Consider the following 13,334-nt stretch of genomic DNA (forward strand, 5'->3'; position numbering starts at 1 on the left):
TGCACTTTTGACATTAATGTACAAACAAATGAGACATTCTGCTGCATCCCTCCAAGAACTGATGAAGTTTGCAGTTCCTCTGACCACAGCCTGAGCCTGTAAGGAAAGGAGCTGCTCTGAGAGCTTGTCTGTGATTACAGAGATAGGGAGGCACTTCCTTCCTCCGAACACTTTCACAGCAGAGCCTTCATTTAAGGTTCGGCTGCCGGAGTGCAGAGATTCGTTTGTGGCTTCAGGAAAACAAATGTGCCTTCACCCTTAAACAAAATAATGAGGAAAAAAAAGTGCTTCAGATGATTCATAGCAGGAAGTGGTACAGCTGCTAAGACAGATGTGGAAGGCAAAGCCTCGTCCATTCTCACCACTCCAGCTACAGAAAAGTACGTCGAACAGACAGCTTAAAAAGAAGATGGGGGAAGTCATGAGGAAAACAGTACTGAAGTTAGGCAGCATTAGGGGTCAGACAGCACATCAAGAGAAATCCTTTAATTCAATGTGTTGGACAGATGTTTCCAGCACGTGTATGCACAGGAAACACTCATCTGTTCCTTTCAGAGGTGTTACGAGCAGCTTTGCTGAAGCTGGCACAAAGCCGGCCCTGTGCCTCCACCACCTTTCCTATGGAGAACGACTGCACGATGCTCACCCAAGTAACACCCACAAACACTGCACTTCTTAATTTTATGCATATTCCCCTATAATCATCACTAATAACATAGTGAAACATTTAACCTCTGAACAACCTTCTACTAAAGCGCCGTTTCAATTTGGCTTTAATAAAGAGCGACTCCAGAAACCCAACCAGGGTCAGTAAAATTCCAGACAAACAGAATCTACAAGAAAGCTGCAGCTTCTGCTCTCAGCACACACAGCAATTAATGCAATCGTCAGAGAGATCTCCTCTAAGTCACTTTGAGCAACCAAGTAGAACCCATTCGGATGAAGAAGTAATGACAGGAAGGGTATGTCACCTTCCACAGGAGGCACTGGCACAGTAAGCTACTCAAGAGTAATCCAAAGCCCATCAAGTGAGCAGTTTTTCCACTAACATCAGCACACACTGAACTGGGGCTCTGATGTCATAGTTTAAAAAAAAAAAAAAAAGAGTAAATAAAGTAAGATGTGGAAAACACTTGAGAAGAGCTTTCACAGAAGCATAAAAGCAGAAGCTCCTATGCGAATGCTGAGCCACTTGCACTCCTGAATGTTTCTTGGGCTAACAGCAGAACTGGTAAGCAGAGCCAGCTCCACAATGGTGTGCCCCACAAGGGAGTGGGTCCAACATAATGCAACCATTGAGCAAGAACTGATGAGCAAGCTTGCCATGTCACCACTAGAACAGCAGCTGTTGATGCAGTCCTGGGCACACACCAGAGAAGAATCCAGTTGAGCTGCAAACACACAAGGCTCTCACCCCAGCCATTCATACAGCATTCCTTCTCCCAGAAACTCCATTCTCACACAGAGAGAGCTGCACACCTTGTAAGGCACTCCAGAAACAAAGAACATACCAGAGGAGAAAAGAACAACATTGAGAAAAATGTTTGAAATTGATGTTTTTGCTTAAGCAATCTTTCCCACTAACTGGTCCCATCTCCAAGCTATCATTGATATTCTCTAAGTAGTTAACCTTCTCATAATTTCAAATGTTGAAGCATAATTCATCATAATTCATCCTAAGTAAATAGTACGCTTGTTTGAGTAACACAGGTTTTTCAACTGAGCTTTTCATCCAGCATCAATATTTTAAATGCAATTACTTTAGGGGTGGCCAGCTATTGTCTAGTGACAAATACCAAGGAGATCAGAGAGCCCAGAATGCTACTCATCCACTTAGGAAATGTTATTTCATTAAGTGTTTCATTTGACCTTCAGCAGACCACCGAATGCTTTAACTCTGTGTGCTGGTTGTTTCTGAAGCTGCTCTGCAGTATTAAGGCATTCATACAGTTAAAGCAAAAATAAACCAACCGTGATAATGCCACTGATCTCCAAATGAAGAACTTAGAACAAAAGGTGTCTTAGAAGTGATGTGCATCTCTATGACTAACTTGGTTTTGTCCTTATCTGTTACAGGAGAAGGTACTATGTATAGCATCAAAGATAAATATTTACATGTTGTAACCAGTCTCCTATTTACCAAGGAAAGATCAAAAGATGCACTGTATTTTTTCCCCATCTCTCTTAATTTTACACAACAAACTTCTATTTTGTTGTTATCTTATGCAACAGAAAAAAAATACAAAAAGCCACTCACACCTGGAAAAGTTAATATTATTAATTGTTCAGGATTTCCACACAAGGAACACAAGATACATCGGTCACTCTGAAAGTAATTCCTAACTATTTCCATGGAAACTACAACAGGTACAAAGAGCACAATAACACTATTAAATAGAGCTAAATATCAGCTGCAATACATAATTTTTCAGCTATGCACTTTTGCCAGCAACGAACATGAGCCTTCATGCTGCACTCGTAACAATCTGCACCAGCAGAGGTGACCCACTGCCACCACTGATGAACTCCATCACCCATCACCTCACTGTGCTCACATCCACTGTTGGGTCTCCAAGTGTTGATGATTGCCAATGGATGAAACGTTTTCTGCATGGTGGAATTCAGTGACACACCTTTGCTTCATACACGCTTCCATGCCAAGCGCCATTTTGTCAGACTGCCTCTCTGCTGCCATCTGTCACACAGCAACAAAACGTAGAGGGATACTGGTGGGAAGGTTCATCCTCTACTGCCATGCCACTGCCATCTGCCTCCAGTGTCATGGGTCAACATAATAAAATAGGAGGCATTACTTTCGGAGCATCCCTCGTACTTCATACCCTGATTCCTCCACAGATACAAGAAGTGCTTCCACCTAAAAGGTAACTGCCAGGAAAAGGCAAGTATCAGTTGGATGCTTATTGCCTCAGTAACTAGGATCAAAAGTATATTGGTCATGATTTCCAGTCCTTTCTGCCAATCTCAGTGATCTGACACTTCCACAACTGAGAAATTTTGTTTAACTATCAATCCAGCAATTGACATCTGAAGAGCAGATGTTCACATGTAAGAGAAACTAGAGCTAAGGAAATAACTGATCAATATACATTCTCTATCCAATACTCCAGTTACAAAGAAAAATACAAACTGAGACCAAATACGCGCTCACATCACCAATCCTCAACAAGTAAACCCCTCCAGCAAACCTACAATATGCATCATGCCCCCCAGACCTGGAACGTACTTCTGCTCCCACTGCTCCTCGCTAGTTGGGTGGCATTTTCTTACCTTTTATTTCTTGTTCCTCTCCTGACTGCCCCTACAGCTGGCTCTACACTACCAGCATGGCTTCCATCAGCCCTAAATGCTGGCTGATGCCCATTCTGCCGGTCTGACCATATGGTCCCAGCGTGCAGCTAGTTGCTCCAGCTACCCACAAGAACACATTAAGCCTCATGGTCTCAGCCAAAACAGTAGGAATACCCAACACTGCAACACAATTTATTAGCAATCTGTCCAACCCAGTGTACACCAGATTACATCGCAGCGTTACAAACTCATCAAATGAACTGAACTGTTCTAGTGGATGGAAAAGAATTGACATGCCTTTAAACCACATCATGCTCCAGGTCATAAAGCAAAATACAACTTCCTGACTTTCTCATCCATTTTATCCAGTAGAATGATTAAAAATATAACAGTTAGGTACCCTCTCTTGTGCTGTCAGCAGCATGCAATATTGGTCGCCTTTCTAGGGTCTTACAGGAAAGAAATATTTTCCTTTAAAGAGAAAAGGAAGAAGAGGTCTAGAAACAACAGAAATACCAAGCAGCTGCCATTTATTTCTCTAAGGCAAATCACACCATTGGGCAGGGTGGGGAACACAAAAAGGAAAGGACAAGAGACAAAAAGCAGCTTGCATTTCTGTGAGGATCACACAAAATCAAATCCCCAGGCTACCAAGTAGTAAACTTTATCACACTCCTGAATCATCATCTAAAAAATAAAAGGCCCTTTTCTGTTTTTAGGACCAAGCCCACTAAAAACGTGCTTATATCCACTTAACTCCCAGCATGCAGGAAGGAACACAGTAGTCTTCTCAGCTGATGCCAACCTCAACACTTTGGGCTGACACAGAAGACTGAAGTTCAGGTAGGACAACTGAACCCTGTTAACCATTTGTTTCAGAAATTTTCCATTCTTTGGGCTGAGAAAACTGCTGTAATTCCAGAACAAAATATAGAAGCTGCCGCAAAAATAGATGTGAAGAAAAACCTGGCAATATTAAACACTTACACAAGAAGAGGTTGGGAGCAAAACCGCAGCTTATGTTCTTCAGAAAAGGGGCAAAAATCAGATCCATGCTTTACAAGCAATTTTCTTTCTTTTATGATCCCGTTACTACAGAAACATCTTGTTCTTTTCCACTGTTCTACAGGGATCATACCTTTTTTTGGATCTCTTAAAAGTCAGTAATGTCAAGTAGCTGCAGCTACATATTACTCTCATCTGGCTTCTGCCTGCTCATCTGCAGCCCTTCCCTCAGACTGACAAAGACTAATGCTGCTATTTCCAAGTAGTACTTTTTTCAGCAAGAAGTTTCCAGGGAAATAACAGGCAGTGCACAGCCAGAGCTTAAATGAATTGTTATTACAATACTAAACTGCATCAACAAAATCAAGGCATACAGATTTCCTCCCCTTCTGCAATTTGCTCCAGGGGCTCTGGCAGCTAACAGTACCTGAATCAGGCAATGGAGTCACATTAACTGCACTAATCCTTTTCTGCAGAAGGAATTGTTATGGTAACAAACACTAGATTCTATTAAAAGAAATGTTTTGGGTGATTTTTGCTCAAGTATTCATTTCCAGAAGCTGAATTACTGCACTCACTGAATTTTATGTGCAGATTTTATTCTGCATTTGGGTTTAACTCCTTTTATTTTCTTGCTTTGATAAAGCTCACCAGAAGAGCTCCCTAGAAAGGGGAAAAAAAGCAGCTCTTATGTGTGGGCATCCCCGCATGCTTTGTCATATCTTTCAGTTTCTCTAAGTCCCAGCTCAAAGCCTGAATGAATTTCCTGCTCTTTGCTCCATGCCAGGCTTCTATGCTATTTGTATTATAAATAAGTCAAACAAACAAAGCCACAATGGGGAAAGCGCAGCACCATCAGTAACATTTATGAAGGCTGCTCCCAGAAGCCTAATCAAGAGGAGGGTCCCATGATCAAAGACAAGAAAAACATTTAAAAAAACAAACAATGCAGAGAAGAAAAGAGGAAACCACAGCGATGACTGCAGCACTCGCACAGAGCATCGCCAGTACTGAAAACAGCCAATGAGCAGCAGAAGCAGCAGCAGCTCAGCAGGGCACTGCAGCAGCACTGACCAAGGACACTATCAACTCTGATTCTACTAAGGACAGCCACGAGTTACACCCCTTAACACCTAACTGCCCATAAGAAATGCGATTTAACCTGATGGCTAGATCAATGCCACCACTTTTTCCTCTTGCGGCCAGAACCAGACCACCTCCATGCAGAGACCTGTGCTCGGTGTTCTTGCTTGCTGACAACATGCATCCCTTTGGCCTCCCTGAGAGCACCCCGACCACCAGGCAGAGCTTCCCATTCATCCTGGCACAGTCCTTTCACCGTGCCTCAAACGTTCATGCATTCAGCCACAGAGAAGCAGCAGGTACCATTAGAGTTAATGGCTTAAAAATTCAGACTCTGGTTGCTGCCTCAATCCTTTCTTAATATTTGATACTCAGCTACTCTTCTTTCACCCAGAAGATCTGCTGTTAACTTGTTGTCCCAGCACTTATCTGTATTTTGTGTATTCATTCATTCTCTCCAAACTGGCCCTTGTATTCCATCAGTGCTAAAACCAGCCTCCAAAGTGCCCATGGAACTTCCCCACCCTCCTCTTCAACCTTGTTTCCATTCCCTGATGATATGATATCACTCCCACATGGACAGACTCTTTTTATATGCTGCAACTGGCTATTTGAATTAATTTGCCTTACAATTCTGAAAAACTTGGCACAGTGAGTAGTTCCTCCAATTTCTTACATTCAGTTCCTGGAATCCCGTGAGAGCAGGAGGTAATGCTCTACCTTCATCCCCATTATGCAAGTATCCACTATTCTGGGTTCATCAACTAGAAGTTGAAGCCATATACTCTATCCCTGGACTGTACCTAACCTGGTAACTCACCCTATCATCTTCAGAGAGCAGCTTGCCTGCTCCTTATCTTTGTTTGTTGTTTTGTTTTTTAAATGAGGTGAAAGAACTTCTTACTAATAAAATCCTTCGCTTCTGTTATTAAAAGCTGGAAAACCACACTCAGTGCAGACCTTAGAACACCCCAAAGCAACAGTCGGTAGATTCTTTTGACATCTGAAGGCATCACAACTGTTTTAAGTCAAGCCAAAGCCCAAGCTATTGCTGCAGGCAGCACTTCCCCCCTCCAGCACTACATTTTTACAGCCACGTGCCGATAGAGATCAGGGAACCCACCCTGCTGCCAATCGGCCTGACCGAAAGCTCAGTGCTCATTTGGAGCAGCTCTCCATAACTCAGCAAGCACCTCCCAGCACCGGCAAAACGTGGCTGAGGCGAGGAGAACAGCTGTCAGCAGCAGCCTACACGTGGATCGACTTAAAGCAAATGCGAGTCTGCAGCCTAAATGGGTCAAAGAGAAAAGTACACACGATACCTACGCTTCCTCCCATTCCTCTGCTACTGCTCCCGGCCCTTGCTGCTCCTCTGATGCAACGTGCTTACATAAAGGCTGACTTAGAGCAGCATACATATGTGCTCACGTGCTCGTTTAGTTGTTTGTGCACAGAAATGCTTCAGGTAGATTCATTTTGGCAAGAAAGGATTTTTTTTTCTTTTAATTCCAGAAGTTTTGTCAACTTCATTTTTTTTTACTCACATACGACGTGCATCTGTTTCAGAGTTGAAACAGCTGGAAGGAAGGCGGTACCACCAGCAAGAACTGAGAGCACAGGCATGATTAGTGCAGGATGGCCTCCGCCTGTCTGACATTAAAGGAACTGGAAAGAAAAATTTAAGACACCCGGAGCCTTTAGGTAATGGTTGGTACTGCATATGCAAGCTTTCCTTCTGACGGCAACACCAGTTTGGCTGCGCTTTAAATTTCCTCTGTTTTGTTTGGACAGCATTTTTTTTTTTTTTTTAATTACATTCTACATGACAGTTTTTCTATACCTATATGCAGGTAGAGCTTTTTTCCCCCCACACTTACCAATTACCAATTGTTACTCCTGTCACAACAAGAAATGAAATATTCCTGCTGTCACACAGCATTACTGCTGATCCAAGCTGTACCTTCAGCCATCCAAGATCATTTCTTACATCACAGTAAGAAAAAAAAAAAAAAAGCATATGACATAATCTGACAGTTTGGGAAATATGTATATGTATGTATTAAATTTTAAAAGATAATAATTCTAGCATTATTATGGAGATTAGAAGTTGTTTCACACCTCCAAAGCAAAAAGCAGTTAACTAAGACGCAACTCTGGTCAACCTACAAAGCTAGAATAATTCAAGAACACAGAACCACATGACCAAAAAAAAAAAAAAAAAAGATCTGTTGCCTGTTGGTAAAAGTTGTCAAAAAATCTTCAAAACAAACCAAAAATGAAGACTGAACACAAAAGATTCACTGCTGCAACTGAAAACTTTTACAGACGCAAACAGCGTATAAATCAGAGCAACATTATCTGCTTGCTGACAGTGAGTTCTAGCTCCTTCCCTACGGATCAGAGCTTTTGCAAGGCAAAGAAGTACAACCTGGCAGGAGCCATTTTTCAGAGCCCTGCAGGCAGCAGGGGAGCAGGCAGCAGCCCCAGTGACCGCAGGACTTCACATGGCAGGAGGAGGCCGAGCTGGAAGTGTCCCCAGCCACAAGTGCAGCTGAGCTAGGACAAGGAGACAGAGACAACAGAAGCAATGGAGTCACCGACACTGCACTGCGATGACTGCTTGCTTAAGTCACACAAGGATTGCTTAAAAAAAAAAAATTTAATCTTTCCATTTAATGCAAACATAACAGCAGCCACTCTCTTCCCATTCAGACCATACCCAACTGATACACGTCTGGCACAGCAAGCCCAGAAGTAAAAACTTCGTAAATATCGACTAATTGGCAAATTCCTTACATCTTCTCAAAAATGGAAGTGTGGTAAGAAGGCATCAAGTGAAAAAGGATGCAGACAGTGAAATAAATGAGGGGGGTGAAGAAAAAGAGGCAGTTATTAAAGACATCAAAGGGATAACAGATAAAACATGATCTAAAAATGGAAGCAGAGAGAGAAGTAAAAATCAAGCTGGGAAAGGCACAGAACCATAACAAAAGCAAGAAAGACTGTGTTCAGTTAATATTTATTCAAAGTATTTCTATATGAGACTGACAAGAGCAGTCAAATATTTCATTCCTTTATCTGGGAGGGATAAGAAACCCAGCAGTTAGGTTACAGAGCATCAATCTTAACTCAGGCTGCAGCTAAAGAAGAAAGTTCTGCCCTCTGTTTGTCCCGGTAGCCAAGTCCATCAGCTGCAGATAACAAGTAAGGGATACGCATTTGAGGGAGCTGCTCTTATTTACCACTACAGCTCTGTTCAGACAGAACTACAACTGCCCTTGGTAATTTTATCTGTGCACAGCCACAGGCTAAGGAAGAAGTTACAGACAGAGCTTCATCCTCATCTTTCGCATTTCCTTCCTTTCAAAACTAAGAATAAAGTGAAGGTTGCCACAAATCTCAGCTAAACAATGAAGTGGATCAGTGATGCTATTTATCAAACCTGTCTCTCATGTTATCTACTTCAGCATGGAACTGAAAGGAGATTTATGGTCAAAGAGTGAATGCACATATTTCAGAAACAATCCTACATTTCTTTAAACAATAACATTTGTGTTAGTCAGATGTACAGGCTGTTCCAGTAAAGAATTAGAACCACAATGCCATCTATGTATTTCTACAGAGCCAACGTGGCTCTCTTCAGAAATATTTGGCATATTTGAGCAGTATCCATCTCTACATATGTAATCTTTTCCATTCACGTGAACAAGACGTATGGGAAGGGAGAATTCTTTCCAGAATTTGTTCTCCTCAGGAATAGCAGTCACCTTCAAATGAAACAGGGAGAACTTGGATGCTTGGGGGGAGGGACAAACATGATGACTGCTGAAGACCCAGAGACTGAACTTCCAGTCATCTTTAAATTACTGAACATGATTTATAAAGAGAAGAGCACAAGATCACTAGATTTCTGGAAGATAATGGAGGTTTAGGCCATAAATAGATATGAGCATGAGCTCATGACTAAGAACAACATGAAATTAAAGGAAAACGTAAGTATCGTATTAACAAGAATTTACAACACAACTCATTGGACCTCATAATAGTTTCCCAAGGGAACTCTTGTAAACTCCCACTGCTTGGAACATATGAATGCAGGAAGAACAAGAGACAAGAAAAACGGATGATATGGAATGATCTTGTCCAAATACAAACAGACTACGCTGATTTACAAGGTTGAAGTTCTCACGCTTTTGCAAAATCATAAAGCATTACGAGAGGGGGGGCAACTTTCTACAACAGGATCATTGCACACTCTGAATAGGTATGACAGGAAAGGTTCCTCCTCCATCCTCCCCAAATTGCCACCCCTGCTGATTCAGTACAACAGTGTTTCAGCCTGCTGGCATTTCCATAGCTAAACAATGCAGACGCAGCGTTGACCCAAAAGAACTACCTGGCCTGTAGAGAACAATCCATCTACACGTACTTAAGATCTCACCTCCTTAAAAACCTTTTCCATAGTCCATGGAAATCTATTTTAATTTTCTCAAATGAAATATTGGGAAAAACAACAGAAACAATAAACTTGCAACACCACACAGATCCATAACCAAAGCTCTGGATAGCAACTTCCTTTGCTATTCTAGATGACTCACTCAGCTTCAGCTTGCCAGACCTTAGCAGTTAAAGAAAATTTCAGGTAAGCACAATTACATTTTCCTCTTCAAGTGTTAAACCTCAAAGATCAATTACAGCACAGCTTTCCCTGCAGTATGACTCCAAGGTAGGATGTGAGATCATCCATTAAACATATATGTCCAAGACTAGATGCATTATTAATTCATTTCTCCTCAGGTAATCTGACATGGTGAAACAGAGCTTCCAGAGAACACACTGACTAAAGACTTAAACAGAAATCAGTGGATTTATACAATGATTGCCATGCAGCCACCTAATGAACCTCATTAAAGGAGACACGGATTCTTCTCCCCTGATACTGTCACTGCTCCTACAGAGTTGACACTGATGCTTAACACAAGGAAGAACATTGATTGTAACCCTCCTCCGAAACAGTTTTTGTACCAGTTGTGAGGATGATCCATCTCAACTTAATAATGCCCAAGTCTGACTACAGACAGGTCTCCACTTCATTCTTCTGCTTAGTTAAAGCATTTGGAATCTTTTCTTTAAGCTATTATCTGTAAGGCATTACCTGCCTCAGAGTTTCAATCAGGCAGCTGCTCTAAATACCAAAATGAATTTCTACTTTTGTCCTCTTGGACTTTGTGGAACTGCAATCAAGGAATCACTTAACATCAGCATCATGCTGAACCTAAAAAAATGCACTGCTTTGGTAGAGTTCACAGAGTAAATTCTACTTACTGACCTCTTAACATCCACAAGAATAAACAAACACTTCAATCAGCAGCCTGTCTCTGATCTGTTTATGCTACCAGCAGCCTCCTCAGTGAAGGCCTTGCAAGTTCTACTGCTACATTAATTAACCTCAAGGACCATGTTTTCCCTCCACAGAACAGTTATTTTAATTGTCTATTGTTCCTTTCTTCTTCCTACCTTTTGAATTTTACTATGAAACAGAAGAAAAAGCAGACAGGCAGATAAAATTTTCCCTAGCTCTGTGCAAGTTGACTGTATATCCACCTATCCATAGGCCTGGCCACTAAATCAACTACGGAACACACTGAAATAAGCATTTCTGCATGATCAAACTCCATCCTCTTACACTATCACATAACAAGAAGCATAGGCTCTGCTTTGTTCAATCTGGCTTTAATTACCATAAGGTTCAGCATTCACCTTCCTATTGAAAGTCATGCTCACGTAGATGGGCAGCTGAACTTGAAACAGCCAAACATTTTTTGAGGGCTCCAAATCCATCATGGTTTTAGTTTCATGCAACTCTGCCTATTAGCTTTTGAAATCGTGACACTCCGAAACTTCAACAAAGCATTTTGTTCCAAGTGGCAGCTATTGTGTTGTCTCTCTTTTGCACTTTCCAGACTAAATCAGGAAAGGATATCTGACATAAGGATCCTTCTTAGCTCGATACTGAGTGAGTACATCTGCAGGAAAAGAAAAATATATATACATACTGTTCTCTGCATTGAGCACTGAGGCAGGTGACATTCCTTCACTTCTGCTGCATGATGTAGGGATGACACTCCAAAGCGTTCGATTTTAGCTTCCACATCACCACTTACACTCCCTTGTACTCACCTTTATCTTCTGCTGAAGTTTCCTTAGGACTATATTTAATATTCAGTGCCACTGTAAGCTCAGTACTTGACTTTCCTGGCATGACAAAGTGTTGCCCAGAAAGACAAAATGACTTCAAAGCTTTACTTCTCTATGTCAAAGACCACAATCAACTTCAAGTTTCCTCTCCTACTTAAAAAAATAAATAAATAATATCCAACAACTCTCTTAGAAAAGAAAAACTACCCACACACACAGCAGGAAAAGTATCTATTCAGTGGCAAAAGGAACAAGTAAGCGGCCTTGCAACCCTTCAGAAAGAACATTACTTCTATTCCCTGCTCCACAGGGTCAGAAATGGGGTGCAAACAACCCTTGAGGAGACTATCTGCAATCAGAGCGTGCTAGATTTGCTGTGGACTGAGAACAGAAAGAGACAGAAGTGCATCTACAATCCACAGGATGTCTAACAACTTTATTTTGACCAAAGCTACAGATACCCGCTTGCTCTCAAGAAAGAAGCTGGCAGCAATCAAGAGTTAACTTCCAGTATAGGGCCAGCTGGAATAACACAGACCACTCAGACTACAAACGTCACCTCACAAGCACCCTGGATTTGTTCCAAAACTCACTTGAAAAGTGGTATTCTTCCCTGACACGCTCAAGGACTGATTCAGTGTGCATCAGAATCGGGATTTGTTTCTAGCGCATGCTAGGAACTATAGATTCTAAATCTATTTTGAGATCATTTTGAATAGTTTCAGGATCCGTATTTGCCCATCATTAGGCAAGCTGGAAAATTATTTTCCTTGTATTTAAGCTTAAAAACAAAGATTTCACACAACTGAAAAATGTCAGACTAGTTCATCACCTCCGACTCCCCAGAAGAAAGAAGGCCTTAGGTAAAACATTATTTTGAGGTAGAAGGAAATTGTACTCGCAAAGCTATTCACATTAGTACTGCTCATAAAATCACTTAGAAGATTTCAGCTGACGCTGAATAATTTTATTTCCAGCTATTTCCCTGAGCTCACAGAGCTTGCATGGCCACGGAAGCAAGCAAACATAACACCTGCTTGGATTTGGCAAGCTACATGGGGCTCAGAATAATAAGGCATCCCTCTAACATCTCCTTCATTTACAGATGCCAATTTGCTGATGATAGGACTATAGCTGTGCTCACCTTTAGAAATGAGGATGAATTTGGATCAGCAAATGCTGACAATTCATCTCGCCCTTAAGATGGAGGTTAGTAGTTAGAGAGGAGTGACTGATAAACCCAGAGCCATTACTAACTTCCTGACACAAAGCCAGCTTTCTCCTTTTCACTCCATGGCAGGCCTAGGGTAAGAAACAAGAGAGGTGATACAAAAAACTCAGCCTGAAGACTTGGTGCAACTGGAGCAGCTGGGGCTCTGCTCTTAATCCTTTGTATTTTGTAAGGGCTTTTGCCTAATCTTCCAGTGATTAGAAGGAATCCCCGGGGGGGGGGGGTTGTTTTGCGGTTGATGTTATTTTTTGAACATAGGAGATGAGGTGAATTAGAGGATGAATTTACCTAATACATTGAAAGGAGAAACCTCAGCGCTGCCTTCCATCTTCCCCCCCCCCAACATACCTCTTAGAGCTCCCAGTGCAGTGAATCCCAGTCAGATTTTGTGCTCACCACTAGGCCAGGAAAAAAGAAAAAGAGTTTTCTACAGGCTGTCAGGGCAGGGAGAAGTGAGACAAGTGCAAGAAGTTCAGCAGCCTGCCTGGAGAGCTGTTCAGCAACATGC

The 13,334-nt window shown here is 41.8% G+C and overlaps 1 protein-coding gene across 1 annotated transcript in view; it reads right to left on the reverse strand.

Moving 5' to 3' along the window:
- Window positions 1-13,334, reverse strand: part of BRF1 (BRF1 RNA polymerase III transcription initiation factor subunit) — a 160,773-nt gene that overhangs the window by 121,096 nt on the left and 26,343 nt on the right. The gene's annotated exons all lie outside the window — the stretch shown is intronic.

This window comes from Lagopus leucura, unplaced genomic scaffold (genome assembly GCF_019238085.1).
Source record: "Lagopus leucura isolate 7727_CA_CO unplaced genomic scaffold, USGS_WTPT01 Super-Scaffold_1, whole genome shotgun sequence".
Classification (NCBI taxonomy): Eukaryota; Metazoa; Chordata; class Aves; order Galliformes; family Phasianidae; genus Lagopus; species Lagopus leucura.